Consider the following 16,663-nt stretch of genomic DNA (forward strand, 5'->3'; position numbering starts at 1 on the left):
CCTTCAGTTCCTCTGTTACCCTAGGTCCTCTGGCCACTATTACATCTGGGAGATTGTTTGTGTCTTCCCTAGTGAAGACAGATTCAAAGTACCTGTTCAGCTCATCTGCCATTTCTTGTTCCCCATGATAATTTCACCTGTTTCTCTCTTCAAGGGCCCAACTTTGGTCTTAACTAATTTTTTCCTCTTCACATACCTAAAGAAGCTTTTACTATCCTCCTTTATATTTTTGCTTAATGCCAGTAAGACCAAGGAATTGATTATGGACTTCAGGAAGGGGAAGTTGAAGGAACACACTGCAGTCCACATCGAGGGATGTGCAGTAGAAAAGGTAAGCAGCTTCAAGTTCCAACATCTCTGAAGATCTATACTGGGCCCTGCATTTGAAGCAATTACAAATAAGGCATGACAGTGGCTACTCTTTATTAGGAGTTTCAGGAGACTTGGGATGTCACCAAATACTCTTGCAGATTTCTACAGGTGTACTGTAGGAAGCATTCTAACTTGTTGCATCAGCATTTGGTGTCGAAGGGCCACTATATAGGATTAGAAATTGCTGCATAAAGTTGTGATCTCTGTCAGCTCCATTAAGGGCACTAGACTCCCCAGCATCAAGGACACCTGTAAAAGGTGGCATCCATCATTAAGGACAGCTATCACCCAAGACATGCGCCCTTCTCATTGCTACCATCAAGGAGGAGGTACAGGAGCCTGAAAACATGCACTCAATGTTTTATGAGCAGTTTCTACCCCTCTGCCATCAGATTTCTGAATGGACAGTGAACCCATGAATACTACCTCGCTATTTTTTCTCTCTCTTTTTGCAGGATTTATTTAATTTATTTTTATGTATACTCACTGTAACATAGGTTTTTTTATCATTATGCATTGCAATGTCTTGCTGCCACAAAATAACACATTTCACAACATATACCAGTGATATTAAACCTGATTCTGAAATCTCATCTTCTAGAGATTCAGATTCAGATCCAGATCCAGATTCATTTACTAACACATGTACATCAAGACATATAGGGAATTGCATAATTTGCATTAACACATCTAGGGATATTGTGGGGGCAGCCCACAAGTGTCACCACAAATAGCATGCCCACCTTGTTCACAGAACACAATAAGCAACAAAACAACAACAGCAAAACAAGCAGCTTTCCTCCTTCCCATCCTCCAACTGCAGAACAGGCCTCTGCGCCTCCAGTCTCCAGTCTCCGCTCTCCACTCTCCAGGCTTCAGCCATTGGGCATCGACTTCTAGACTTCCAAGCTTCCGAATGATCTTTGGGATCCGATCTTTGATATCAACTTCCAGACTAGCCAGTCTTGGGATGCTGTACTCTGAACTATGGGCACGCTAGCAGACCGGCCCTTGTGCCTTTTCATGCCTCCTGTTTGCATTGACCCATATGAACCTGGGACTTGCTGACATCCACAGATATTATTGGAGGTCCACTACTGTCCTGGTACCCCAGTGCTTCCCTTTGTAATTGTGCCTAACAGCTGCGTTATGAAGATCATTCGTGTGAGAAGCCAGGACATTCCACTTCACCCCCACCCTCCCCACCACACACACTCACAAGTCATCATTCCAGGCAGTGCCAGCCATTGATAATGTCTGGTAGTGCAGGCTCCCTCAGGAGTTACTCACTTCTGAAGGTGCTTTGTATCTCAATCTCAACATTGTGTTTCTTTGAAAGCCACAAAGAAGCAACAAACGAGCATCTGCATGAGGCCAGAGTGCTCCAATATCTGTTTGCACATTTCGACATAAAGAAAACACATCAGGCACCAGTGATTTCCAGCACAATCTATTCCAAGGTAGTAGACAATCCAATTCCATATGTTCAAGTCACATCTTGTAAATTGGATTGTCTCCCCATTACCTTGGTCAAATATTTCCTAACTCCTAACGGATTTCCCAATTGTATCAAGAAATTGGCTCCAGTTTCAAGTGTTTTCTAACAGCTCCACCTACTGTATATGACATCTGCTGACTTTCTTCCAAACGATAACTGTTGACTATGTTATTTGCTTGGCAAGGTTAATTCAACATGATTTTGTCATTAATAATCTCCCAGCTGAGTTTGTATTTTTTCAGAGTTCAGTCATCCCGTCAGATTGAATCCTTGTTAAGTATTCTTCTGTTGCTTACTATAATAGTGTAAAGTCAATTATTTCAACGTGTTATGAAAATCACAAGTTTATTTTGAAAGGTGATAAATAATTGGGCTGAGCATTTTTGTTCTTGAGCCTGGGACTTTTCAAATTCATTGAAGCAGCAAATGGTGTAAATCAAAGAGGAGCACCATCTGATGAGAGGACTTGATATTTTTTTAGATTCCCGTGGATACAAACCAGATTATTTCGATGCTTTAATTTCTGTATCTTAGACCATACTTGAAGTACTGTGAGCAGTTTTGGATCCTTTATCCAAGAAAGAATGTGCTGGCATTGGAGAGGATCCAGAGGAGCACAGGAATGACCCTGGGTATGAAAGGGTTAATGTATGAGGAGCATTTGATAACTCTGAGCCTGTACTCGCTGGTGTTTAGCAGAATGGGGGAAAGGGGGTTATTGAAAAGCCCAGACAGAGTATGTTTCCCTTAGGGGGAAGTCTAGGACCAGAGGGCACAGCCTCAGAATAGAAGGATGTCCCTTTAGAACAAAGATGAGGAGGAATGTTTTTTAGCCAGAGGGTCATGAATCTGTGGAATTCATTGCCACAGGTGGGAGTAGAGGACAAGTCATTGGATATACTTAAAGAGAAGGTTAGTGGGTTCCTGATTAGAAGGTGTGAAGGTTACAGAGAGAAAGCAGGAGAATAGGGTTGAGAGGGACAATGAATCATCCACGATGGAATGGTGGAGTAGACTCAATGGCCTCATACTGTTTCTATGTCTTATAGCCCTATATGCTGTGAAATTTATTGTTTTGTGACAGCAGTACAAGGCATGGCATAAATTACTATGTTACAATAAATAAATAAATAGACAGATAGGTAGATATAATAGATGGATAGTTATAGATAGATACAAAATTATCTTACTGAGAAAGGTATTAAGAGTAAATTGAAACAACATTTCCTTTTTTAATTCTTACCAATGAATGGTAATGGTGACTGGCATTGATTAACTGTACGACTATTTCCGACTTTGCCATCGAAAGAGATTATGATAAAAATTCTATTTTATACCTTTACATTTAGCATTGAAGTGTATGGGTGGCAGTGTGATCACTCGAGGCAACTATGATTTTCTCCTAAGGGGGCTGTTTACTTTACATGTATGGAGTTTGTTTGTCCTTTGTACCAGTGACCAGTTTACTGAGATTCACTGAGTTAACATTCTACAAAGGTTATCGGCCTTCTATTGTGCTTGATCCATGTTACATCTTTCTCCTTTCTATCAGGTCCAAACTGTCAGACGTCACTTCTGATGAAATTATAAAGCATTCTTTTTCCAGAATTGATGGGCATACAGTGTAGACTTTGATGTCATGTAAAAAAGTCTTTTGTGCATAAAGATCTGGATTCTTACAGGCCTCTTCAACTGAAGAAGGTTTTAGCTGATGAGTTGAGCACTGTTTTTGCTCTTGTTAAAATGAACTTAACATCGGCTGGTCTTGGTTTTCGAGACTCCCAACATCTTCTAGGGTGGTCCTTCTTGAAATAGTCTCTTTAATTCATCTTTTCACCTACTTCCTCAACAATTCATCTAATGATACCGTGAGGCCAGCATTGCTTTCACTGAACAGATTACTAATCACTGTAATTTTCCTCAACACACACAAAATGATGGAAGAATTCAGCAGGTCAAGCAGCATCTATGGAGAGGAATAAATAGTCTACAGTACTCCACAGTAATTGTAATGATTTACATCAACAACCTGAAAGACCATAAGACCATAAGAGATCGGTGCAAAATTAGGCCATTTGGCTGATCCATTTTCCCTCTCAATCCATTCTCCTGCCTTCTCTCCGTAACATTTCATGCCCTGACTGATCAAGAACCTATCAACCTCTGCCTTAAGTAAACCCAAAGCATATTGCACTGAGCTCAAGGAAGTTTCTAACTCACTGTTGTCGGAATGAAACAAGAGGTAGGAAATGACAGGTGAATCCGGGTGAGGAAGGGTGACAGGCAAATGGCAGATGGCAGATGGAAGAGTGGAAATCTTGACAGAGGCAGGGAGGAGATCAGAGGGCTGCAGATGATGGAGATTGATAGGAAAGGAAGTTGGTGCATAGAAACAAATAAGGGAGGTGGTGTGGGCAGTGGGAACAGCAGGAAGGAGTGTGGGTGATGGGCAGAGTGGGTGGAGGCAGGGAAACAAATATATGTTTGATACAAGAAATGATCCGTAAAGCAAAGTTTTTGACTGAACCTCAGTACATCTGACAATAATAAACCAACTTACCAATTTTATTAACATTATGAGAACTCATTATATCTATTGGAGTTGATACATGGGTGTTTGCAACCCAGGGAGAACTTTGAATGTAAGCCAAGCTTCAGAGTTTTAAATGTTAGTTAATTAAAACTTGTAAATGTTTGCTAATATTACATATACTGATGTTCAATGAAAATCTTTGCTTTACAGAGATTCTGCAGATGCAGGAAACCTGGAGACAAACACACAAAGTGCAGGAGGAACTCATCAGGTCAGGCAGCATCTGTGGAGAGAAATAAAACAGTTGACGTTTCGAGCTGAAACTCTTCATCAGGACAGGAAAGGAACAGGGCAGAACCACAATAAGAAGGTAGGGGGAAGGGAAGGAGTACAAGTTCCTCCTTCAAATGACACCTATTTCACTGATAGGTGTTTTTTTTTTGTTTTTGGGAGTAGATTCTAACAATAAGTGAAACCCCACTGATTTCCTTGGCTGCATAAACCTAGGGAATACACACTCCGGTCCTGTCAGACCCATGAGATTGAGACGGCTCTCCCACTCCAAACCTCGATATGTCTGGATGCTGTGTAATTTGCTACCCTGTTACAACTCCGTGCCAAGAAATAACAGACTTCACACTGCATACAATTAAAGAAATTGTATTTATGAATCTTAACTAAAGGGTTAGTAAAGAAAAGAAAAAAACATAAAGAGCCCATTATAATTAAACAGTTAAATATGCACTTTGGAGTTTAACTCTTCAAAAGTAATATTCATCGATCCTCAATCGACTGCAGCACCTCCTCTATCAAATCACGGTCCTCCACCAGTTCGAATCCTATGACCGGTTCTCTCCAGAGTCTTCTCTCTCCATCTCCCGCCAAACAAAGGACTCAGCTCACATTCCAAAGCACCCGTTATCTCTAACCATAACTCAAGCACTGCTTCTACAGAAAGACCATTACGTTAGCAGTGAAACCTTTCCCAGGGTGTCACCCTCTTCGCCCACCAAAATTAATCATGTCTTCATGACGTTGAGATGATTTGTCATCCCTTCATACAAAGTCCAACCCAGGTGCAAATGGCTGTGACAGCTTACCAATAGGATAGGTCCCACACTTTTTTCCTGGCTGCAATATAGGCCTGTCTGTCTGGGGGGGGGGGGGGTCTCCTGACACTTTGGGACCTCCTTACCCATCATTTACTTCTTCAGCTTCAGACACTCCCTGGTCTCTTTCCTGTCTACCTGGGGAGGCCCCTGCTTGTCAATTACTCATGCCTTCTGACAACTCAGGTCCTCTCGTCACTTGGCTAAGCTCGGCTTCATGCCCAGTTACTTTAGAGTCTAAGCGCAAACTTGCTTGTCCACTGATAGTTCTCCCCATTTCACCTGCCTCAGTGTGAGAAGAGTTGGGAATCTCTTCATTAATTATTGGGGAGGTTGTGAAGGGCAGCATATATCACACCCCCATTTCCTCATCCTCTGAGTCCATATCACATTCAGGGTATGGACTAATTCATCTCATTGCTGGTCCCACGTAACCACAAAGTCCTCTTACCAGGTGTAGGGCCCAAGTCAGGCTCTGGGTCAACACGTACCTCTTGTCCCAGAGGGAGAAGGTGGTTCTGATGGAGAATATTGACAGGCCCATTCCCATCCTCTGGTTGCACCCAGAAATCTGCTACGTTTGGCATCTGACTCTCCACTACATAAGGCTTAGCTGCCCAGTGGTCAGCCAACTTATGCTTCCCAGGTAGCACCAAATTCTTTATGAGGATTCTGTCTCCAGGCATCAGTTGGGAGAACCTAACCTTTGATCGTACTTCCTCTTATATCCTTGATTCTGCTTGGTAGTCAAGACCTCAGCTAGTTCATAAGCTTTTTTTCAGTTCCCTTCTCATATCAAACACTAATGTATCAAGGACCTCAGCTACTCCCATATCTGCCTTCGAAAACTCCAGCTTCAACGACAAGTAACCACCATACGGATAGTCATCCATACTAAAACCCCAGATCTCTAGCGCACTGAGCGGCATTAATCGTAAATGCGTCAAATACTGGTCGTAAAACAAATGGTATAGCAAAGTAACCCGAGTGCATGTCTCCAGCATAAATACCCTCAATCTGTAACGATACACTGGAACTTGGCCCCAGTAATCCTTCAGGAATATGGTTTTTTGCTATAAGGTATTCCTTGATACATTGCTGGGAAAGTGTTCCTCCTGAGACACCATGCTATTCCCTCACTGGGCCTCCCCACTGAGGTACCCGGGGAGGCTCACTCTCTGAGGGTTTTCCCATCTGTCACACACTCGCTTGAAGTGTTCGTCTTCATCACAGTTATAACAGACAATCAATACCGGTCACTCCCCTTCTTGTAGGGCCCTGTTCACTCGCAGCCCCCTGCTTAGTCCGTCCCCTCAGGGGCTCTGATTTCCTGTCGGCTTTGTCGTGTGGGGTGGCCGCCAATAACAACTGAGACATCTCAGTCTTACACTTTGCCACAAGCTCCTTTTAATACTCCCTGGGGTGGTCACTTCAACCAAACGGGCTACTACTGAGAACTGTACCCTACTGCTACTACTGCGCTTCCGTTGCATTCTCCCCCTCTCTTACTTCGCTGATCAGCTCGACAAACAAGAGAGGAGGGTGCGTCTCACGAGACATGCGGAGACCCCAACAATCAGGTCCTGTGACTGTGCACCTTTTGCCACTTGGTCCATTCTTAACTGGTTCACCTCAGCCATTTGAATGCCACCTCCACCCCCACGCCGCAAGCGACTCAGCTGCCTTTCTAGCCATAAAATGTAGGTGGAAAGTTTCTCCCCCTTCTCCATGTTCTGAAACACTGTCATAAGCTCCACTGAACTTCCCGTCATACCAAATATGTTTAGTAGCACTTGTACGTAGCCCACAGAAGTAGCAAATGAGTTCTGTGTCTTTAAGGATCTCACTACGTCAACAGCTAGCCCCCTCAAACTTTCTACCAATTGCTGTCATCAGAGCACTGCCACTCATCCAGCATCTGAGAGGTCTGCTCCACCCAAATCTCATACTCCTCTTCCTCTTTAGTGGTGGGCTTCATTTCCGAGAACACGCTGAGACGACAATAACTGGTACTTTGAACCTGGGCACTTTGCCATTTATTCGTCAAGGAGGTAGGGGCCGCTGTCAACTCAGAATGCTCACCCCTCACTGGAGGACTCATTAGACCTTCTATATCAGACCACTCCTTCCCCTTGCTCTGCAGAAATGAGAATAACTTGTCTTCAAAGTCTCTGCCCCCAGCTAAGGGAAATTCAGCTTCCGATTTGGCACGCTCACCTATACTCCCCTCCTCCCGGCAAATATGGACTGCCCACGGCCCCTCCTCTCCCAGAGCCCCAATAGTACCAGGTAGATCCACTGCTGTTACGTCAGCGCTAGTCTGAACTAAAACAAAGACTTTGCCTGCCATTTTGTCAAACTTCCACTCCATGATCGTAACTGTTCCAAATGCTTTAACAGTACTTAAAGTACGAATTAACAATTCATCGGAAATACGATTGTGTACCCCACTCAATATTCATGCATTTGTTACTGGTAACCCCATGAATTAGCACCACAGCTCGACCCCTGCAGCGTCCATAACCATGTATCTTAATCACTTTACCGGACAGTAGTTTAACACAGGCTTAAACACACAACCCATTGGATCAATGCTCACAGCATCCAACAAAATCAATCCCGGACAAGCTCTCACAAATGAAACCCCACTGGCTTCCTTGGCTGCGTAAGTCTAGGGAATACATGCTCTGGTCCTAACAAACCCATGAGATTGACAGCTATCCCACTCCAAACCCAAGTTTGTGAGGATGCTGCATAATTTGCTACCCTGTTAGAACTCAGTGCCAAGAAATGACAGACAGAACACTGCATAAATTAAGTAAATTATTTTTATGAATCTTAACTAAAGGGTTAGTAAAGAAAAGAAAAAAAAACAAAAAGCGCCCATTTTAATTCAATAGTCAACAGTCAAGTTGGAGCTCAACTCTTCAAAAGTAATATTCACCAATCCTCAGTCGACTGCAGCACCTCCTCCATCAAATCACAGTCCCCCACCAGGTAGAATCCTATGACCGTTCTCTCCAGCGTCTTCCCTCTTCACCTCCCGCCGAACAAAGGGCCCAGCTCATGTTCCAAAGCACCCATTATCTCCAACCATAACCCAAACACAGCTTCTACAGAAAGACTATTATGTTAGCCGCAAAACCTTTCCCAGAGTGTTACATAAAATTGGTACCCTACTTCTGAGGGGATTAAACCATCCTCAAGATCATGTCCACATCATCAGTCTGGGAGGAAAGCAACAGATACAGAAATCCTAGTCTCACACTGCCAATACAGGTACATGACTTATTGCACCATAATTTTGGATGCATGTCTCATGCTCAGAAAACATATTTAGAAACAGATGACACAATCGATTCCGTCAGAAAGCTCAGAACTTGAGGTCATAAGTAATTCACAGCATCATTTCTGCTATTTGTAATACACACAGAATCACAAAACTGTTTGGAACAATTTATTGTTTAGTGCTCTTGCTGCTACAATGTGAAAGAAAGCAACAAACAATTTCCAGGATTAGCAAATGAAATTTAAGTGAGCCTTTCTTTATAAAGGAAACTAAAGCACACGGTATTGGGGGTAAGGTATTGGTGTGGGTGGAGAGTTGGTTAGCAGACAGGAAGCAAAGAGTGGGAATAAACGGGACCTTTTCAGAATGGCAGGCGGTGACTAGTGGGGTACCGCAAGGCTCAGTGCTGGGACCCCAGTTGTTTACAATATATATTAATGACTTGGATGAGGGAATTAAATGCAGCATCTCCAAGTTTGCGGATGACACGAAGCTGGGTGGCGGTGTTAGCTGTGAGGAGGATGCTGAGAGGATGCAGGGTGACTTGGATAGGTTGGGTGAGTGGGCAAATTCATGGCAGATGCAATTTAATGTGGATAAATGTGAAGTTATCCACTTTGGTGGCAAAAATAGGAAAACAGATTATCTGAATGGTGGCCGATTAGGAAAAGGGGAGGTGCAACGTGACCTGGGTGTCATTATACACCAGTCATTGAAAGTGGGCATGCAGGTACAGCAGGCGGTGAAAAAGGCGAATGGTATGCTGGCATTTATAGCGAGAGGATTTGAGTACAGGAGCAGGGAGGTACTACTGCAGTTGTACAAGGCCTTGGTGAGACCACACCTAGACTATTGTGTGCAGTTTTGGTCCCCTAATCTGAGGAAAGACATCCTTGCCATAGAGGGAGTACAGAGAAGGTTCACCAGATTGATTCCTGGGATGGCAGGACTTTCATATGAAGAAAGACTGGATGAACTGGGCTTGTACTCGTTGGAATTTAGAAGATTGAGGGGGGATCTGATTGAAACGTATAAGATCCTAAAGGGATTGGACAGGCTAGATGCAGGAAGATTGTTCCCGATGTTGGGGAAGTCCAGAACAAGGGGTCACAGTTTGAGGATAGAGGGGAAGCCTTTTAGGACCGAGATTAGGAAAAACTTCTTCACACAGAGAGTGGTGAATCTGTGGAATTCTCTGCCACAGGAAACAGTTGAGGCCAGTTCATTGGCTATATTTAAGAGGGAGTTAGATATGGCCCTTGTGGCTACGGGGGTCAGAGGGTATGGAGGGAAGGCTGGGGCGGGGTTCTGAGTTGGATGATCAGCCATGATCATAATAAATGGCGGTGCAGGCTCGAAGGGCCGAATGGCCTACTCCTGCACCTATTTTCTATGTTTCTATGTTTCTAAAGTGCTTGAATTTCAGGTTGAGTCTTAATGAGGTTCAGTAATGGGTGGAGGATTGCTTTGGCTTCAGTTAAAAAGGATGTAACATTATTGTATCTAAGACTTTCAACTTCTTCCAGGTTGTCCTTTTCCAAATAGTTTCCTTAGTGATTCAGAAAAAAACTCTCAAATTCACAATGGTCCATTGGAATGCAAAGTGAACATGGAATGATGAAGCACTGTGGTGAAAGCTTAGCCTGAGCTTGGAGTATTAGACTGAATGCTTAGTCTCATGATGAGCCAGCAGAACAAAGACACAGTCTGTGCAATGAATCAGAATCAGAATCAGATTTATTGTCACCGGCACATGTTGTGGAATTTGTTAATTTAGCAGCAGCAGTACAATGCAATTCATGATAATATAGAAGGGGAGAAAAGTACTGTAAATCAATTACAGTAATTATATATAAGTATATTAAATAGTTTTAAAATAGCACAAAACAGAAATAATATTTTTTTACAAGTGAGGTAGTGTTCATCGATGGGTTCAACGTCCATTTCAGAATTGGATGGCAGATGGGAAGAAGCTACTCCTGAATCACTGAGTGCGTGCCTTCTTCCTGACGGTAACAATGAGAATAAAGCATGTCCTGGATGATGGGGGTCCTTAATAATGGACGCGGCTTTTCTGGGGCATGTCTCCTTGATGATGTCTTGGATACTATAGAGGCTAGTATAGAGGAGATGACTCATTTTACAACTTTCTTGTAGCCTCTTTCAGTCCTGTGCAATAGCCCCCACCCCACTTCACCAGACAGTGGTGCAGCCTGTCAGAATGCTCTCCACGGTACATTTGTAGAAGTTTTTGAGTGTTTTAGGTGACAAACCAAATCTCTTCAAACTCCAAATGAAATATAGCCGCTACCTTGCCTTCTTTGCATTGGCATGTTGGGACCAGATTAGAGATCGTGACACCCAGGAACTTGCAATTGCTCACTCACACCACTTTTGATCCTCCTATGATTGATTCATGTTCCCTTGCCTTATCCTTCCTGAAGTCCACAATCAGTTCTTGGACTATGGACTATCAAAGTGGACAAAGCTTTCACACTACTGAGTCCAGATGAAAGGTCACCAAAGACTCCAGGATGTTTGCATGGATGTACCATGGAGAGCACTCTGACTGGTTGTATCTCCACCTAGTTTGGAGGCTCCAATGCCCAGGATTGTGCAGAGTTGTAAACTCAGCCAGCTGCCTCATGGGTATAAGCCTCCACACCATCAAGGGCATCTTCAAAAAGCAGTGCATTAAGGACCCCCACCATCTGGGACATGCCCTCTTCTCATTACTACCATCAGAGAGGAGGTAACTGAGCCTAAAGGCCCATGGCTTCTTCCCCTTTGCCATCAGATTTCTGAATGGTCCATGAACCTTGCCATACCTCTTTTTTACTCTTTATTGTTTGTTTATCTGTCTATCTAACTATTTACTTGTAATTAATAGCAACGTTTATGCCTTGCACTGTACTGCTGCCAAAAAACACAAATTTCACTATATATATCAATGATTCTGATTCTGATGTCGGCTGTCCACTTCCATCTACATTTCTGCCAGAGTTCCTCCAGCAGATCGTTTGTCGCTCTGGACCCCACCATCTGCAGCTTCTTGTGTTTTTTTTAAAGTAAAATTGATCGTCAGAATATACACACAGTCCATCCAAAGGCCATCTGATCAAATTGGCTGCTCCACTACTGGCAGCCAAGACAAACACACCGACTGCGCAGACAGATTGCATAACGGGTGCAATGTACTACAGAACACGTGTATAGTCTCTATCTTGAAATCGCAGAGTGACGACTGAGGCAGCGTAGAAGACTGCCAAAGCAAAGACCTGATGGAGTTAATGCTACGTCTGTGATATAGATCACCAGGATGAATGATTAACCAGTGTGACAGCCACCAAAGTTCAAAAGTTCAAAGTAAATTTATTATCAAACTACATATATCTCACCATATACAAACCTGAGATTCACTTCCTTGTCGGCAATCACAGTAAATACAAGAAACACAATAGAATCAATGTAAGACCTATCCAATTGGATGGACAATAACCAATGTGCAAAAGACAACACTGTAAATACAAAATTAAAAAAATAAATAAAATAATAATAAATAAATATCAAGAACATAAGATGAGGAGTCCTTGAAAGTGAGTCCATAGGTTATGAGGAACAGTTCAATAATGGGCCAAGTGAAGTTATCCCCCCGATTCAATAGCCGGATGATTGGGTAATTACTGTTTCTGAACCTGGTGGTGTGGGTCCTGAAGCTGCAATACCCTCCTCCTGACAGCAGCAGCGAGAAGAGAGCATAACCTGGACGGTGGAGGTCTTGTTTTCCTGTGACAGTGTTCCCTGTAGCTGTGCTCAATGATGGGGAAGGCTTTAACCATGATGGACTGGGTTGTATCAACTATGTTTTCTATTCAAAAAGGCATTGGTGTTTCCTTAACAGGCTGTGATGCAGTCAGTATAGACATGTTGGCCCATTGTAGTATTGCGTGCATGCTTGGTGGAACGGAATGCCAGGGGAAATCCAGTGCCTGTAAGATCAGCTACCAGACAGAAGGCAGCAAAGTTGAGGTGAGAGATCACCTGAGTCAACGCCATGGACCACCAAAGCAAATACATGGTCTATGTAATGGCCTACCAGAGCACATGTCTGGCCACCAACCTCCAGAACAGATCACAGCTTGGATGCAAAATCTGCACAAAGGACAGCCAAACTAAACCTTAGGCCGTAGGATGGATAGTGAATGGTCTCGGAAAGGGATTAGCTACACTAATGCAAATGAACAAGGTCAAAATTTAGATGATATCTCTGTCATCTTCAGCAGGACTCATTGTCTGAGTGAATGCATATTCTGTGTGATGGGACTCATGGCCCACACAACATGCTCAGAGCAAATATACAGAACTTGTGCTGACCTACCAACACAAACATTCACTCTAGCAGAACCTCAAGTGGGCTATGGGGTTGCTTTGGCCTCTCTTCATGCTAGCTACTGCATTTGCTTCGAGAATCGACCATGACAATCAACTACATTGACAATAGTTGGTGATTAACTTTGACAACATGATGAGACACCACTCTCAATGTGGTTGAAGGTCACTGTTGAGGGCCAAAGCAAATCAAGAACCAGGATCAACTTTATTCGCCAATTACAAATACATTTACATGTATTAGGAATCCGTTGTGGTGTGGACATCAGGGCACAACGGGCAATGAGAAACAATATTCAAAGCTTACAAAGAATAAAGAATCAAATTTATATACATACTATTATGAAATATTTTCTATATTATATAGAAATAGAGATTAAATTATGCATATGGAATCAAATGTACATAAATACCAGCATGTACTTACAATATAAATATCTGCTGCATGCTACCACCCACACGGGACCCACTACAATTCACCTACCAACACAACCGATCGACAGATGACACAATAGCCACTGCTCTACACACTGTCCTTACACATCTGGAGAAGGGTGCTTATGTGAGAATGCTGTTCTTGGACTGCCATTTTAGCATTCAACACCATTAATTCCCTCCAGGCTTGACAAGAAGCTCAGAGACCTCGACCTTCACCCTGCAGTGTGCAGCTGGATCCTGGTGTCAGATCACTGGCAGGTGGTAAGAGTGGGCTCCCTCACCTCTGTCCCACAGCACAGGTGTCCCTCAGGGCTGTGTCCTAGGCCCTCTCCTTTACTCTGTACACCCATAACTGTGTCGCCACCCACAGCTCCAATCTGCTAATAAAATTTGCAGATGATACTACATTGATTGGCCTTATCTCACATACTAATGAGGCAGCCTACAGAGAAAAAGTCATCACCCTGACACAATGGTGTCAAGAAAACAAGCTCTCCCTCAATGTCGCAAAAACAAAAGAGCTGGCTGTGGATTACAGGAGGAACGGAGACGGGCTAACCCCTATTGACATCAATGGATCTGGGGTTGAGAGGGTGAACAGCTTTAAGTTCCTCAGCCTACACATCACCGAGGATCTCATGGTCTGCACATACCGGCTATGTGGTGAAAAAAAAGTACAAGCACCTCTTTCAGCTCAGACGGTTGAAGAAGTTGGGCACGAGTCCCTAAATCCTAAGGACTTTCTACAGGGGCACAATTGAGAGCATCCTGACTGGCTGCATCACTGCCTGGTATGAGAACTGTACTTCCCTCAATGGCTGAGCTCTGCAGAGAGTGGTGCAGTCAGTCCAGTGCATCTGTAGATGTGAAATTCCCACTATACAGGACATTTAAGAATACAAGAACCTAAGAAATAGGAGCAGGAGTAGGCCATCCAGCTCAACGAGCCTGCACCACCATTCAATAAGATCATGGCTGATCTGTCCGTAAACTCAGCTCCATCCACTTGCCTTTCCCCCATAACCCTTAATTCCCTTACTATGTAAAAACCTATCTGTTTCTTAAATATATTTAGTGAGGAAGCCTCAACTGCTTCCCTGCGCAGAGAATTTCACAGATTCACCACTCTCTGGGAAGAACAGTTTCTCCTCATCTCCACCCTAAATCTTCTCCCCTGAATCTTGAGGCAATGTCCCCAAGTTTGAGTCTCACCTACCAATGGAAACAACTTTCTTACTTCTATCTTATCTATCCTTTTCAAAATTTTGTATGTTTCTGTAAGGTCCCCTCTCATTCTTCTGAACTCCAGAGAGTATAGTCCCAGGCGACTCAATCTCTCCTCATAGGTTAACACCTTCATCTCTGGAATCAACCTGGTGAACCTCCTCTGCACTGCCTCCAAAACCAGCATATCCTTCCTCAAGTATGGAGACCAGAACAGCACACAGTACTCCAGGTGCAGCCTCACCAGTACCCTGTATAGTTGCAGCATGACCCCCCTGCTCTTGAATTCAATCCCTCTAGCAATGAAGACCAACATTCCATTTGCCTTCTTAATAACCTGTTATACCTGCAAGCGAACTTTTTGCAATTCATGAACAAGCACTCCCAAGTCCCTCTGCACAACAGCATGCTGCAATCTTTCACCATTTAAATAATAATCTGCCCTTCTATTATTTCTTCCAAAGTGGATGATCTCGCATTTACCAATGTTGTATTCCATCTGCCAGAGCTTGGCCCACTCACTTAACCTATCTATATCCCTCTGCAGACTCTCCACATCCCCTGTACAATTTGCTTTTCCACTCAGTTTAGTGTCATCAGCAAATTTTGCTACACTATACTCAGTCCCCTCTTCCAAATCATTAAAGTAAATGGTAAACAGCTGCAGGCCCAGCACCAACCCCTGCGACACCCCACTCACCACTGACTGCCAACCGGAGGAACACCCATTTATATCAACTCTCTGCCTTCTATTGGTTAACCAATCCACTATCCATGCTAATACACTTCCTCCGACTCCGTGCATCCATATCTTATTTATAAGTCTCTTGTGCAGCACCTTATCGAACACCTTCTGGAAATCCGAGTATACGACATCCACCCATCCACCTGTTTCCCTCTATCCACTGCACTCATTATGTCTTCAAAGAACTCCAGTAAGTATAGGACCTGCCCTTTCTAAATCCATGCTGTGTTTGTCTAATGGAACCACTCCTTTCTAAACGTTTCGCTATTTCTTCCTTAATGACAGCTTCAAGCATTTTCCCGACTACAGATGTTAAGCTAACTGGCATATAGTTGCCAATTTTTTGCCTACATCCTTTTTCAAAAAGTGGTGTGATATTTGCTGTCTTCCTATCTACCAAGACCTGCCCAGAGTCCAGAGAGTTTTGATAAATCATTACCAACGTGTCTACTATAACCTCCACCAATTTCTTCAGCACCCTGGGATGCATCCCATCAGGACCAGGGGACTTGTCTACCTTCAGGCCTTCTAGTTTGCTCATCACTATCTCTTTAGTGACAGTGATTTTATCGAGGTCCTCACCTCCCATTTTGTCCATAACATCGTCTTTGGCATATTAGATGTGTCCTCCAACATGAAAATTGACACAAAATAGTCGTTCAATGCCTCAGCCATTTCCTTATCACCCAATACCAATTTCCCCTTATCGTCTTCCAAGGGACCTACGTTGACTTTAGCCGCCCTCTTCCGCTTTATATATTTATAAAAACTTTTGCGATCTGTTTTTATATTTTGTGCTAATTTACTTTCATACTCTATCTTCCCTTTCCTTATTTCCTGTTTAGTTGTTCTCTGTTGCTTTTTAAAGTTCTCCCAATCCTCCAGTCTCCCACTAGTCTTTGCGACTTTGTACACGAGCTTTTAATTTGGTACTATCTTTTATTTCCTTAGTTATCCAAGGCTAGCTCTCCCCACACTTACTGTCCTTATTTTTGACTGGAATATACTTCTGTTGAGCACTGTGAAAAATCTCTTTGCAAGTATTCCACTGTTCCTCCACTGTCCT

At 43.3% G+C, this 16,663-nt stretch overlaps 1 protein-coding gene across 1 annotated transcript in view; it reads right to left on the reverse strand.

Moving 5' to 3' along the window:
• The window catches only part of kics2 (KICSTOR subunit 2), a 64,173-nt gene that overhangs the window by 12,202 nt on the left and 35,308 nt on the right, over positions 1-16,663 (reverse strand). The window lies entirely within an intron of this gene.

The sequence above is a fragment of the Mobula birostris genome, chromosome 9 (assembly GCF_030028105.1).
Source record: "Mobula birostris isolate sMobBir1 chromosome 9, sMobBir1.hap1, whole genome shotgun sequence".
In the NCBI taxonomy this organism is placed as follows: domain Eukaryota; kingdom Metazoa; phylum Chordata; class Chondrichthyes; order Myliobatiformes; family Myliobatidae; genus Mobula; species Mobula birostris.